This window comes from Erpetoichthys calabaricus, chromosome 6, assembly GCF_900747795.2.
Source record: "Erpetoichthys calabaricus chromosome 6, fErpCal1.3, whole genome shotgun sequence".
NCBI lineage: Eukaryota > Metazoa > Chordata > Cladistia > Polypteriformes > Polypteridae > Erpetoichthys > Erpetoichthys calabaricus.
Window position 1 is genome coordinate 111,842,029 of NC_041399.2, and position 13,720 is coordinate 111,855,748.

Here is a 13,720-nt window from a genome sequence, read left to right on the forward strand (position 1 = left end):
GGAAAGCACATATCAAATCTGTGATTATGAGATACTTCAGACAAACAGAAAATCAGTTCAGTGCTACAGTTTCACAAACGGCCAATGAAAAATCCGGAAGTAATGAATTTGTGGCATAACAAACAATGAATGATCAGAGAGGTGGTCTTCAATTCAAAAGATTGTTTCTATTTTTAACACACTCCTTTTGTTCACAAGTTATTTCTGTTCTCCATAAAAACTTACATTTTTAGATAGATAGATAGATACTTTATTAATCCCAATGGGAAATTCACAATCACAGGGTAAATAAGAGATTAAAAATATTGTTTGGGCAAAGTATTCCTTTAAGTCAGCGTCATGCTTGTACTTCAAACAACTATTTGTTTTGAAAGGGCATCTCCAATTTATTTTAGCAGATTAAACCCCATGACCTCTTTTTATACTGGGTGTGTAAAATTTGCAACACTTACATAGTTTTCATCCTGTACAATGCTATGTGAACAAATCATTTTCTTAAATTTAATAAACCATAAAGGAAATTTTCAAACAATGACCCAACACATAAGAAATGTAAAGAGAATTATAAGACAAGCATTCATGTGGGGAGACTACTCGGTGTCCGCTAAACCCTGCAAACCTGACCAGACCTTGCTACACTTACCATTCGAGGAACACAGATATTTTTATTTTGGATTTGAACTTTGGGAAGCTGATGCCAAATACAACATTAAGAGAAAAGCACACTTAGTTGTTGATGTGTGACTGTGCCATGTGATGCACTAACACACTGTCCAGGGTTACTTTGTGCCTTAGTTTTGCCAGAAGAGGCACTGCCACCCCCATGCTGCTAAATTCGATCAAGTATGTTAGAGTAGGTTATGTTAGGCTACATTTTCCAGTCTGCTTGGTAGTCCCAGCTGAGACAGGAACAGGAAATAAACTTCTCAAACTATCAAATATTAGATGAATGGCCTCAATTGTCCAAGATGTTTTTTTGTTGCAAGCCCAAAAAAGAAGAACTGCTTTCAATAAGGGATCTAATTCTGTTTTATTCTGGCTTATCCTGTCTGATGAAGTCCAGATATCACTGGCTGAGCATCAGGCCCTGAACGAGTACCAGGAATAAACAGAATGCTGTGGACAATGAACACAGACTTGCAAAGCTTTAAAAACCAAAACAAGGTCAGGAACCAATGGTTAAGCATATTGGACACACAAGCAAATAAAGATGTCAGTGTCTTCAAAGGACAATGCTTCAAGACAAAGGACAATGCATATAGAATTAAACTAAATAAAAGAAGAAACATTAAACAAAGTGCAGCAATTTACAAAATTACTGAGTGGCTTCATGGCAAAAGCCTCTTATTGAAAATAGTTGTTGCTAAATGAAAGCTACAGTACATAGAATATTACAATGTCTTATTTCAACCTAACACTCTTTAAACCGAGCCATGCAAGCACATTGCAACAGATGGCCCAGCTATGACAGGCAGTCCAACATCATAGGATTTTCTGCTTGTACCTGTGATATTATTAATAATATGCCTGGCAGCCGGCATCTTTTGGCTTGCAACTGTATAGTGACAAGTAAATGGCAGGAGCTGTTGCAAACTGTGGCTGTAGCTTACACTTAGACATGCTGTAAAACCACTTGTAATATGGAAAACTACAGTAAGCATATCCTCTTTGAATTCTATCATAACTCATCACAGTTTGCTCAGATTAAATAAAATGTAATCTCAGGTGCTAAACACTTAATATTTTGTCATTTAATCAACAAAAAAATAATCATGCAGAATCTGACTCAAAGTAACAAAATGCATACTGCTTTTGTACCAATTAAGAAAGAATGCCTAGTGAGATTATTAAAATGCAGTTAATCGGGGCATCCTTCCATTTTTTTTTATGTATTTAAAAACAATAGCTGTTTGTTCTGGAGCTTTCAGGTTTGTAGTAGTGCCATCCCATGAACAAAAGAAATCTGCCACATTTTCTGAAAAGCCACTGTTTATATTCATCAGTCAGAGTCCAATTTGAATCCATCATTCTACACTAAGTATAATTATTTACAAATTGAGAACACTGAAGACCCACACAGACATGCCCTATTATTGCTTAAAACCCCAAAGCTACATCCATAGACCCACAAGCCTCTTTCTACACAGTACATGTTACAGTTCATGAGTCTGTCACTGCACAAGCATAGCTATCAAGGAATGGTATTCTTGTTTTCAAGGTTGCATCTGAAGGAACCACAAGACTGAACAATTTCCTCTTGACAAACAAGACAGCCATTAAGTCTGTCTTTAACTCCTGATTATCCCAAGAGTATCATAGATAAAAGTGTAAAGCCATCTGCAAGACAGCTAAAACTTATCCAAGTTCTAACCATGCAACAGGACACCAGGAAATCTACAACTTAGTGGCTGAAAATTCAAGAAACACTTCCAGAATGGCCAGGTCAAAGTCCAAAGATCAAGCCCATTAAGATGCTGTGGCAGTAGATAAACACCCGTGCATAAATGAATGTCTTCAAACATTAAACTAAACAGCCCACTAAGGAGAAGCAGGTTTAAATTTCTTCCAACACAATGTAATATACCTAAACCAATTGCCAGTGATTGCTGGCAAAGGCACTTCTACAAGCTACTAAATTATGGGGATGTATTTTTTTTAAATAATAAAGTAAAATGTTCTATGTATTGTCTCAAGTTTTTACTAGTAGATCTGCTGGTGCTGACAAAGAATGGCAGAGCGGAGTGTTTTATCATCCTTAAAATCTTAGGAGCTCAAATGAGGTGAACACAGACAGACAGAGGCCTTGCAACTAAAAAAATTAGGTTCAAATCAATCTGTGTCTTACTGTATGACCATGGAATCAGCTGATTAAAAATTGACTGTTAATATGTTTATACAGAAACTATAGCAGAAACTGGCCAGTTTTTAGAGATGCAAAATTACCCTTGAAATACATCGGTTAAAGGACATTGCAAAGAGTAAAATAAAACAACCCCTAAGACAAATAATGAACTACTATCCTGACCTCGTCTCTTGCAGATACCTAATAAGAGGCTCTCTTGAAAGCAAACAACAGTGGAATGACAACCCAAAAAACATGGATGCAAAATAGAAGTACCTGCAATGTAGCTTTTGTATTTATTTTTTTTTAATTTTTTTAATATTTATATTATTGAGTTACAGTTGCCAATGGATTTTGTCCACCAAGCTATTATAGTATGTTTTGTAATATATACATACTATACAGTTTTAAACTCAACACTTCCAACCCTTCAGAGGGGCTGCAACATTACAGTCCTTTTTAAATTCTGTCATCTCTGATATAATTAAAAATGCATTTAATGTCATACTTTTACAGTCTAAATAGGAGTATGTCATGCCACTCTACAGACAGACATCTAAGTGGTAACCCATTCCATTTTCAACCAACCATGGGAAGCAAGCCTGTATGATAACAGCCTCAGTGGCCCCCATTACAGAGGTGTTTTTTTCCCCCCAACACGGGCAACATTTTTTTACTTAGCAATGAATTCTCTTATTCATGGATATTTGGTGTGGACTTTGTCGACCCCAGGCTAGTGTTTTTAAAAATGTATTTTTCAGAACACAAAGAGCCTGTACAATGACATGAGCTAGGAAACTTTTTTTGTGGGGAGGGGGAACACACCACCACTTGTGTGACTCAGTCTAATTTTACTAAGTACCTGAAACATTCTGGGTAGTAGTAATGTTTATACCAAACTGTGACATAAACATGTGAGAATCTCAGAAATGCTCAAACATAGAAATGTCAGCTTACATTACTTACTGTCACAGTAAGTCCGTGGCTAATGCTGATTAGTAATAAATTAACCACTGCGAGTCCACTTCAGTATTTACCTACAATCTGCATCAAGGGTGGGATATTATGAGAAATAGGTCAAAGATAAATACTGCCATGATTTGTTTTGTATGACTGTGGATGTATACTTTATTTTCACCAAGTTAATTGTCTTTTAGAAATGAAAAGGAAACTATTTCAAAGGATGAGAGCAGGGACAAACAGTTTTTACGCAAGCTATACATTTTTACTTTTCTGTACAGTATGTAAATGTCTCATATAAGCAGCACCATATAATTAATCTATGTGAGCAGTTCTGCTTAATATCAACAGGCTTCTACCATTTGATAAAGCTAATAATTGTCCCAGTTTTCTTTTGGACAGAGTAATTAACTTGTGAGTTATCAGCTCCTTGCAGATGCACATCACTCTGAAAGTGGTCAAATCACATTCAGGGATTCCTAAAGCCATAAACGATCACATCTGTCTCTCTCTAAATTATTTATTAAATATGAATAGTATGTATGTACTAAAGCAGATATATACCATAATATACTCTCACTTCTTACTTGGGAGATTATATATACATATATAATAGGGGATTTGCCCCCTGCTTGCTTCGCTCGCCATACCCCCTGGCATGTGCTATGCGCCAGCCACTTCGTGTCTCTGCCACTTGTATTGTGAAGAGGGGGCTGAATGCATCCTAAGGAAAGGCAGTCGCTCCTCTGAAACCCCCTCTTAAACGGTGATACAATAGGAAACAAATAGTTTTTTTTTTTTTTACCTCCTCTTTGCGAGATCAACTGCTGGCTTGCTGCTGTGCCGTGTGATCTGCATCTTGTGCGGTGCTTTGAACATGTAAAAGCCTGTACAGTAACTGTCCGACTCTTTGTCTTTTATTTCCGGCCCCAGGTGTGATTAAATCTCATAGCACAAAGTCTTGTTTCACGGGACGTGAGTGCTTGCTATTTTTTAGTTTATAATTTAAAAACAGAATAAGAATCTGAAAATTTAACAACATCACATTAAAGTTCAATTAATACTGAAAAGAATGATACCAAACATATATATGTAGGTTTTAAAATAAGCCTGATTTGAAGTGTGACAAAAAACATGACGTATAAATGTCACATAAAATTACTGCAGAAAATCATTGCACTTTTAGGCTTAGGATATTTTATTTTATATACATATACGTACATGTACATACATGTACACATATACATATATATACATATGAATGAGAATACAAATATACTGCCAAATATACCAATTTCAATGAAACATTTGGGCCATAAAGATTTTCATTTTCTACATATTCTGTATATGTTCTACATGTTCTGTAACTCCAGAAATTGTTAAAAGTATGCATTTTTCCCAAAAAAAAGAACTCTGAAGTAGAATTTAACATAAAATGGAAGATAAGCTAATCCACACATCTTCCAGAAGAGAGCACCATTCATTCTAAACCTGCTGACTGCTTGTGGTTTACACCATTATCTCGGGTTTGATTCCACGCAAGACTGATGTATGCACTCAACAATGACATATGTTATGTAGCTGGGAGTGGTTGAACTTTATTCCTGAAACTAACCATGGTGCTCATTGAGAAGAGTCTACAGAACAATGAAAGGAGAACATTAAACATGAGTAAACAATTTACCCGTTTTATTTCATTTGTCATGGTTTGTACCAGAGTGTATATTCAGATTTTTCAATAATTACAACTGTTTTTAAGTTGAAAGACTAGCAAGTAGTGCATGATTTCAATTCTCTTTAGTGATTTTATGGTTTTGCAGCATCACTGGTTCTGTTTAATTGTTGTGCATTTGTGTATATACACACACGTTTACCTTTGAATATGTAAGTTTGTGTGTTGTGTCTTTTCTCTGTTATCATCAGGTTTTTTTTTTTTATTGAATGTGACTAAATTTGTTTAGAGCAATTTTTATTTCTAAAGCTTTCCCGCAAAATGATTTACATGAGTGAATTGTTTAGGCATTAGGGAAGTTAGCAATTTGTTTCAAGTAATCATATAAATATATTCAGTGAAATGTTGCCACATAGTTAATTTTGGAAACCATGTAGTCATGTGATACACTGGATTGTACGAATTAATATGGGATTCTGTTCATCTTTATGATAGCCCTTCACCAGAAATAAACTGACTAATACTCAGAGAAACTTTTATAGATTATCTTATTATTATCATTATCTTATCATCGTACATAGAAATTTTGCAACAACAATAAATTGTGTGAGACTGTATTGTTTTTATTAACCATTTTGCAGACTGTGTAGCTAATGGTCAGGATGCAACAAAAAATGTATTATCAGTCAGCCTTGGGATATGTTTCCTAATGACTGGGCCCTCAACAATACTAGCGCAACCAATTTCCAGGAGTGTTAACATCAATAATCAAATAAATGCTGGCTGAATGCAAGCAACAACCAAACATGTGTGTACAGTATAAGGATGTCTGATTTATACTTCAGGTAGTAAACCATTAAAGGTACATACTGTAGCACATAGCAGTCCTGGGGGTAAAACATGCCTCTGTGGGCCATTGTACTTGTGTTAGGAGGATATGAGCAGGATTCCCTGGTAAATACGGCTGAAAAACCTTAATCTGTTTTAATTTTGAGGGTACATGTACATGGCCCTTATTTTTCTTGTGTAATGGGTACGCTCCAAGGTCAACATCAAATTGTAAAATCAGCTCTGCAGATTGCACTTCATGCTATAGGACTCCTTAATAATACACTGAAGTGACAGAATCTAAATCCATATGAACAAAGTTAAGTCTGCTCTTTATGCACTGTATTTCTATCTACCATGAAATGTGTTACGTCTTGTTTTTTTGGAGCTATGAAATTAACTTAAAAAGGCATTCAGTAGCCCGTGAAAGTAATATATTAAACCTTCCTTCTTAAGAAATTAAATGAGTGCTCTGTTCACAATAGCCAAGGACTGTTAAACAATGTCTAACACTTTTCATTCAGTACCTTACACTGTATTCTTCCATACTCTTTAATAATTTTTCTTACCATAAAGCATAACCACATTCAAACCAATAATCAACATACAGTGCATGTTATCATTTTAACATTTTTCTATTTAGCTTTTTATTTTATAATGAGTTTGCATAGAAGTCAGAAACATAAACCCATTCTTTCTCTGCTGTTGTTTTCTACAAGATTCAAAAAATCTTGCAGACCATTTTTTTTAAGCAATGAGAATAACATGACAGGCAGCATGGGGACAGTGTATAGTGGTACAATCTCACATTTTGAGGTCCTAGGTTTGAAAGTTTGTGCAGAGTCTGCATGTTCTCTCAGTTTCCAAATGGGGTTTTCTGGTAAAATCTGTGTTATGTGAATTGACCACTATATGGCTGTTATGGATGATATTGGGACTGACCAGCACCCTTTACACGGTTAGCCCCATCCCATGCTTGATTTTACTGGGACAGACCAAGCAGAGACCTAGCCTTCTATTTATGATAACATTAATTAATTCTCACTAAAGATTCTTGAACTTTCTTGGAAAGTGATTTTTTTAAATTTAAAATATTAAGACTGAACTTTCACAATGAGTTGAGAGAGGTAGAGTGGGATTCTTCCAGTTAAGTAAAACAAGTCTTTGTGCAAGCCATGTAGTATAGGGCACTATAGTAAATTTCTCCTTAGATAATATTCTCCCTCATAGTGTTATCAAAGTATTGCTGTTAAGGGTTTGGAGTTATTTTTGTTAGATCCGAGGTAAAGATATGCAAACATCTTAGCTCAAAATGGTCTTAGCGTAGAAACCTAAGCTAATGAGATGTACACGTTTCAGATCTTATCCTGGATATAATTTAGACCTATCAATGAGATGTCTGCTTGATATATAGTTTTTACTGAATTATACAATGCTTTGCACAAGCCAAAGAAGAATTCATCATCTGAAAAACTAATACCATTTCTTGTCTGAACTTCTAATAAGAGTAATCCTCTTCCCATCATCCCTGTGATCCTTGTATAGATGAATTCCTTATAATTTCTTGATAAAACTAAACAGACACATTACAATATTTTAGTACATACTGCATTATTCACAGAGAGAGGACTGTGAGAATTTTTTTTTTTGTTCAATTAATGCAAAAAAATAGAAGCAATTTATTTTATTGGCACTGGAATAGCAAAATGCGCACCGTTTCTGCATTAACATAGACTGCCAGAGAATTCTCAGATGTGCTCAGTCCACATGTAAGTTGTGGGGTCATTTTGTTTTTCGCAGTGTTACAGGTAAAGCAGAGCTTGCCATTTATCAGCTAAAACTCAAATAATCCAACACACTTCAAACTATAACCAACTCTCCCCTCCAACTAACTAGATCACTTGAAGGATAAATTCTAAGCTTAATGCTATAGGTCACTTTTTACTTGCTACACAAAAAAAAATTAATTGAAGTTTGTATAGAGAAAACCTTGTTGAAGTGTTCAAGCATCCTGAACCCTGACTATCCAAAGTTCTTCCTAGTAAATTGTAAATCTGGCATGAACTGTAAAATGTAAGAAATTGTACGTGGACTCAATCTTAGTTATTGATTTACAAACCCACTACAATCATAAGGGCTCATCTCACAAGGAGCCATACAGAGCTAAAGTCAGATGATGATGAGAGTGTTAGATTCTGTAACAGTGCAATACCAGTCTTATTGGGATTATGGAAACTATTATTGCTTTTAAATAATTTTCACAATTCAAAATACCTATAAGTGGGATGGATTTAAGTCCAGGGTTGTTCTGATTAGGTAGAACAGATGTCTGTTACATATTCGTTTATAGTGATATGATTTCAACTGTAATGCTAGTCAAATAAAACTACTACAGTAACATTCTCATAACCACTTGTTGCGACCGCAGCAGAGCCCTGTTTTCCTAAAGGATTGGCTGTAACAGGCAGTATCATTTTTAAAAAGATGCCTACATGTCTTTTTCTCCCGTTTTAACATGTGTGATGGAGTGCGGGACAATCACAATATTACTGTTGCTTGTTATCAGTAGAACTACTTTGCTATTTAGAGATAACATAATAAATGTTGTTTGCATTTTATAGTTTGATTCCATACACTGGTGCTGTGCAGATTGTACTTAACCTATCTCAACATAATTCAAAAGTCTTTTTGTCATGTGGGTGTCAGTACCATTTTACCTCCTTACATCTGTTGCTGTACTTTATTTACAAAACTTTAAGCTGGTCTTTTCTCCCTTTTTGCAGTCTCAAATTATACTTTTTTTAATAACTACAGACTACATTGTTAACTGATATTTATGGATGATTTTGATTTGTTTAAAATGCATTCATTGTCATGATAAAATTTTTTGCATATTTTAATATTTAAGGTTGCCTCAGTGATGTGCACGAATGTAAAGGGTAACAGGCTGAGATGAGTGTTGCCAAAACTTTAATAATAATACAGCATCCATCATTATTGATTTCAAACTGTAATTATAGTGAATGTGTAGTAATAAAAATGTTGACATGTTTTCATAAATGTAAATCAGAGGGAGAGTATCAGACATTTGCAGTTGATTAAGAACCCAGCAAGATATACAAAATGATTATTACAGTATGAAGCTAGTGAGGCTTAAAAGTAAGTGTTTTCATATGTTGAAATCTGGTGGAAAGCTGCATGCAAAGAGATGACACTAGATCCTTCTGTCATATTTGTTTTGGGTTTGGGATTTTGCCATTTAATCATTCAGTTTTTAACATTTAATACAAAAATTTACATTTGCAGTTTTGCATGTAAAGGTGTGTACTTAATTTATGCAAATAAAAACTTTCTTCAAAGCAAAATCTGAACAAACAACGCAGCAGCCTTATGTTCATATTTTAATTATTACTGTGCACCCGCTCTGCTTTCATATCTTTAAATTTCATTCCACAGTATATTCATACAGTATACATTACAATAGTTGATGGGCCATTTGAAATCAATAAGGCCACTGTAGTTTAGTTTTCTTACAAATGTTTTTGACTTTTTTTTTTATATATAAAGACATTTACATACTGAATGCGTTTTAAAATGTAATTGCCATATATAGTCCACTGTTTCTAAATGTGCATATGCACATACTGTTTATATTATATATATATATATATATATTATATATACAGTCATATGGAGAAGTTTGGGAACCCGTTAATTCTTTGGATTTTTGTTTATCATTGGCTGAGCTTTCAAAGTAGCAACTTCCTTTTAATATATGACATGCCTTATGGAAACAGTAGTATTTCAGCAGTGACATTAACTTTATTGGATTAACAGAAAATATGCAATATGCATCATAACAAAATTAGATAGGTGCATAAATTTGGGCATATTTCAAGTCAGGGGACTGTGATAGCCATTCCAGAACATTATACTTCTCCCTCTGCATGAATGCCTTTGCAGATTTCGAATTGTGTTTTGGGTCATTGTCTTGTTGGAATATCTAACCCATGCGTAACTTCAACTTTGTGACTGATGCTTGAACATTATCCTGAAGAATTTGTTGAGATTTGGTTGAATTCATCTGACCCTCGACTTTAACAAGGGCCCCAGTCCCTGAACTAGCCACACAGCCCCACAGCATGATGGAACCTCCACCAAATTTGACAGTACGTAGCAGGTGTTTTTCTTGGAATGCGGTGTTCTACTTCCACCATGCAAAGTGCTTTTTGTTATGACCAAATAACTCAATTTTTATCTCGTCGGTCCAAAGCACTTTGTTCCAAAATGAATGTGGCTTGTCTGAATGAGCTTTTGCATACAACAAGTGACTCTGTTTGTGGCGTGAGTGCAGAAAGGGCTTCTTTTTCATCACCCTGCCATACAGATGTTCTTTGTGCAAATTGCGATGAATTGTAGAACGATGTACAGATACACCATCTGCAGCACCTTTGGAGGTGATCTGTGGGTTGTCTGTAACCATTCTCACAATCCTGCACATATGCCACTCCTGTATTTTTCTTGGCCTGCCACACCTAGGGTTTAACAGCAACTGTGCCTGTGGCCTTCCATTTCCTGATTACATTCCTTACAGTTGAAACTGACAGTTTAAACCTCTGAGATAGCTTTTTGTAGCCTTCCCCTAAACCATGATACTGAACAAGCTTTGTTTTCAGATCTTTTGAGAGTTGCTTTGAGGACTCCATGCTGTCACTCTTCAGAGGAGAGTCAAAGGGAAGCACAACTTGCAATTGACCACCTTAAATACCTTTTCTCATGATTGGACACACCTGTCTATGAAGTTCAAGGCTTAACGAGCTAATCCAACCAATTTGATGTTGCAAGCAATCAGTATTGAGCAGTTACATGCATTCAAATCAGCAAAATTACAAGGGGACCCAAATTTTAGCACAGCCAGTTTTTCACATTTGATTTAATTTCATACAACTAAATACTGTTTTACTAAACATCTTTGTTCGGAAAACACCCCAGTACTCAGATGTTCCTATGAAATTAAAGTCATACCACTGTTATCTTTTTTATTGAAAGTAGAATAAATTATTATGCAGGCTGAGAGGGGTTCTCAAACTTTTTCATATAACTGTGTATATACATAAAATTTAAAAACACATACATACACACTGTATATGTCCTTAATATGTCTTTTGATGAGGCAAATCTATTTTCTTGCCTATGGATATTCCACTTATGCTTTACATTGCACACCAGTCGATACTTCAGGATACTTTCTAATTTAGGTTAAAAGTAAATTTTACTGAGTAAATTGTTCCAAACTTACATTTTTACTTTTACTTGAGTAAGGTGAATGCTACCTTATTTTTCTTACGGTAACTAATCTTTTGTCTGTGCAATAAAACTTCTGCTTGAGGAAATTAAGTACTTTTTCCACTTCGCTTTTAACGTCTTCCGTCAGTGGCTTTATTATTGATAGTTATTCACTGCTCTCAAATAGTACATAAGTAAAATGCATCCAATTTTGTTATAGTCCTGATGTGCTAGTGATATTATATGGAGTACATACTTTCTTTAAGTTAACTTGTAAGATAAGACTAATATCTACACTGGTACTACTGCATACTTCCTGTCAACAAGTGAGCATTTTAATGTCATATTTATGATTTGTGTTACTTACAATTGTGTGTATATACACACACGCCCACAATTTTTTATATTATATATATCATATCTAACATTTTATAAATGTGTTTATTTTAAATTACTGATATGGGAAGCCACAGCTTTTCCTGGTGCAAAGTAAAAGCCAAATCCAGATAGAGCCCCAGTCCACAACTAAACACACTTATTACAAACCAATACTTACTCTCAGTAGGCCAAAACTGAATCACTAATAAACATCTATTGCACAACCTAGGAAATGGAGCAGCTAGGGAAGATCAGGTTACAATAATTATCTGGTCTGCAATTGGAGATTTGGACAAAAAAAATGTTTTTGAGGTTCCTAAATATCACTTTGACCTTCTTCTAAAAAGGACATGTACCAGATGTTACCAGGGTTACTGCTAGAGTAGAAGTGGGCAAACTTTTTTTTGGTGGCTAGCATGTGTGTGTAAATGGTTTAATGTTTTATTTATTAAAAACTGTTTGGTGCCATTTTCAAAAACCATTAAGAGAGCATTTTAAAGTAAGTCATGAATATGAAACTACTTGCTCCTGCACAAACTGTTAATATCAACTGAGATGCTAGTCATTGCAACAATAAACTCATCACATCTTTTAGTACAGTATGCTTGCTGCCAAATGATGACATCATACAAACAGCATGCTTGCACAGCCCTGGAAACAATTCCAAAGTAATGCACAGTCTGTGGAAATAAAGCAGTGAAACTTTGCTAACCATATTTTGAGTTACATTGGAGCTTAGCTAATTCCAGCTAGTTGCAGGACTTGTGGAATTCTGTCTACATTAAATCGCCAAATGGAGATGAAAAAACTGCAATATCTGTCTTGCTGCAGACTCACAACGTTGATGGTAACCTGAGCTTCATGCTTGGCAAATCTGTTATGTCTCTCTGAACACATTTTCTTAATATTTTGGAAAATGAACATCTTTAGCTTGCTGCAGTAGATTCAAATTACTGTAAAGTTGACAAATCGAGAAAAAGATAAATTAACAGCACCATATGAAAACTGAAATGAGCTCACCTGGAAAGCCGTTAACTATCTTCCTCTTCAGACTCGATGAAGAAGTGTCTAAAAAACACACATTGATCGAAGGCACCGTCGAGATGCTGCTGCTAGAAACGGCATTTTACTCCTTGTCTCAAACACACAGCACATGAAGTACAGGAATAATCTGTTTTGGTCAATCTGCAGCAGGAAAACCACTATCTCTCTAACTTCCTTCTTTCATAATTGTAAATGGTGCTCATACTGATTTGTGCACAGACCTGGAGTCACACCCAAAGTGCTGCTGTCAATGAAATTCATCTCTGATAAAATTGCCATGTGCAAATTTATATTCTTTAAAAACTGCACATGCAAGAAAAAGTCAAGCAAGCATCTAACACATACACACTTTAGCATTGCACACCATGCCAATTCATATGGTAAAAGCTTGGTTTATTATTTTTTGGATGACACCACACAGCAACTCGTTATGTTATACACCAGCGAAGTATAGCATCATCTTGTTTAAAAACACCTGACGAGGGCTGGAATGTTTTAGATTTCTATGAGAAGCTCATGAGCCACTCACATTTGTGCTATGGGCTGGATGTGGCCTGCAGGCCATAGTTTGCCCACCCCTGTCTAGACTGTTACAAATGACCAAACATGACAGAGTCCATGTGTAGTGGCAAAGTGCAATTCACAAATGGCTCATCTTTTTTGATGTCAAAGCCACTATGAGATTGTTGTAGACAACACAAAGATGTTTG

General features: G+C 35.3%; 1 protein-coding gene across 1 annotated transcript in view; it reads right to left on the reverse strand.

The window, feature by feature from the left end:
- zcchc2 (zinc finger, CCHC domain containing 2) overlaps positions 1–13,720 on the reverse strand; it is a 137,825-nt gene that overhangs the window by 2,480 nt on the left and 121,625 nt on the right. The window lies entirely within an intron of this gene.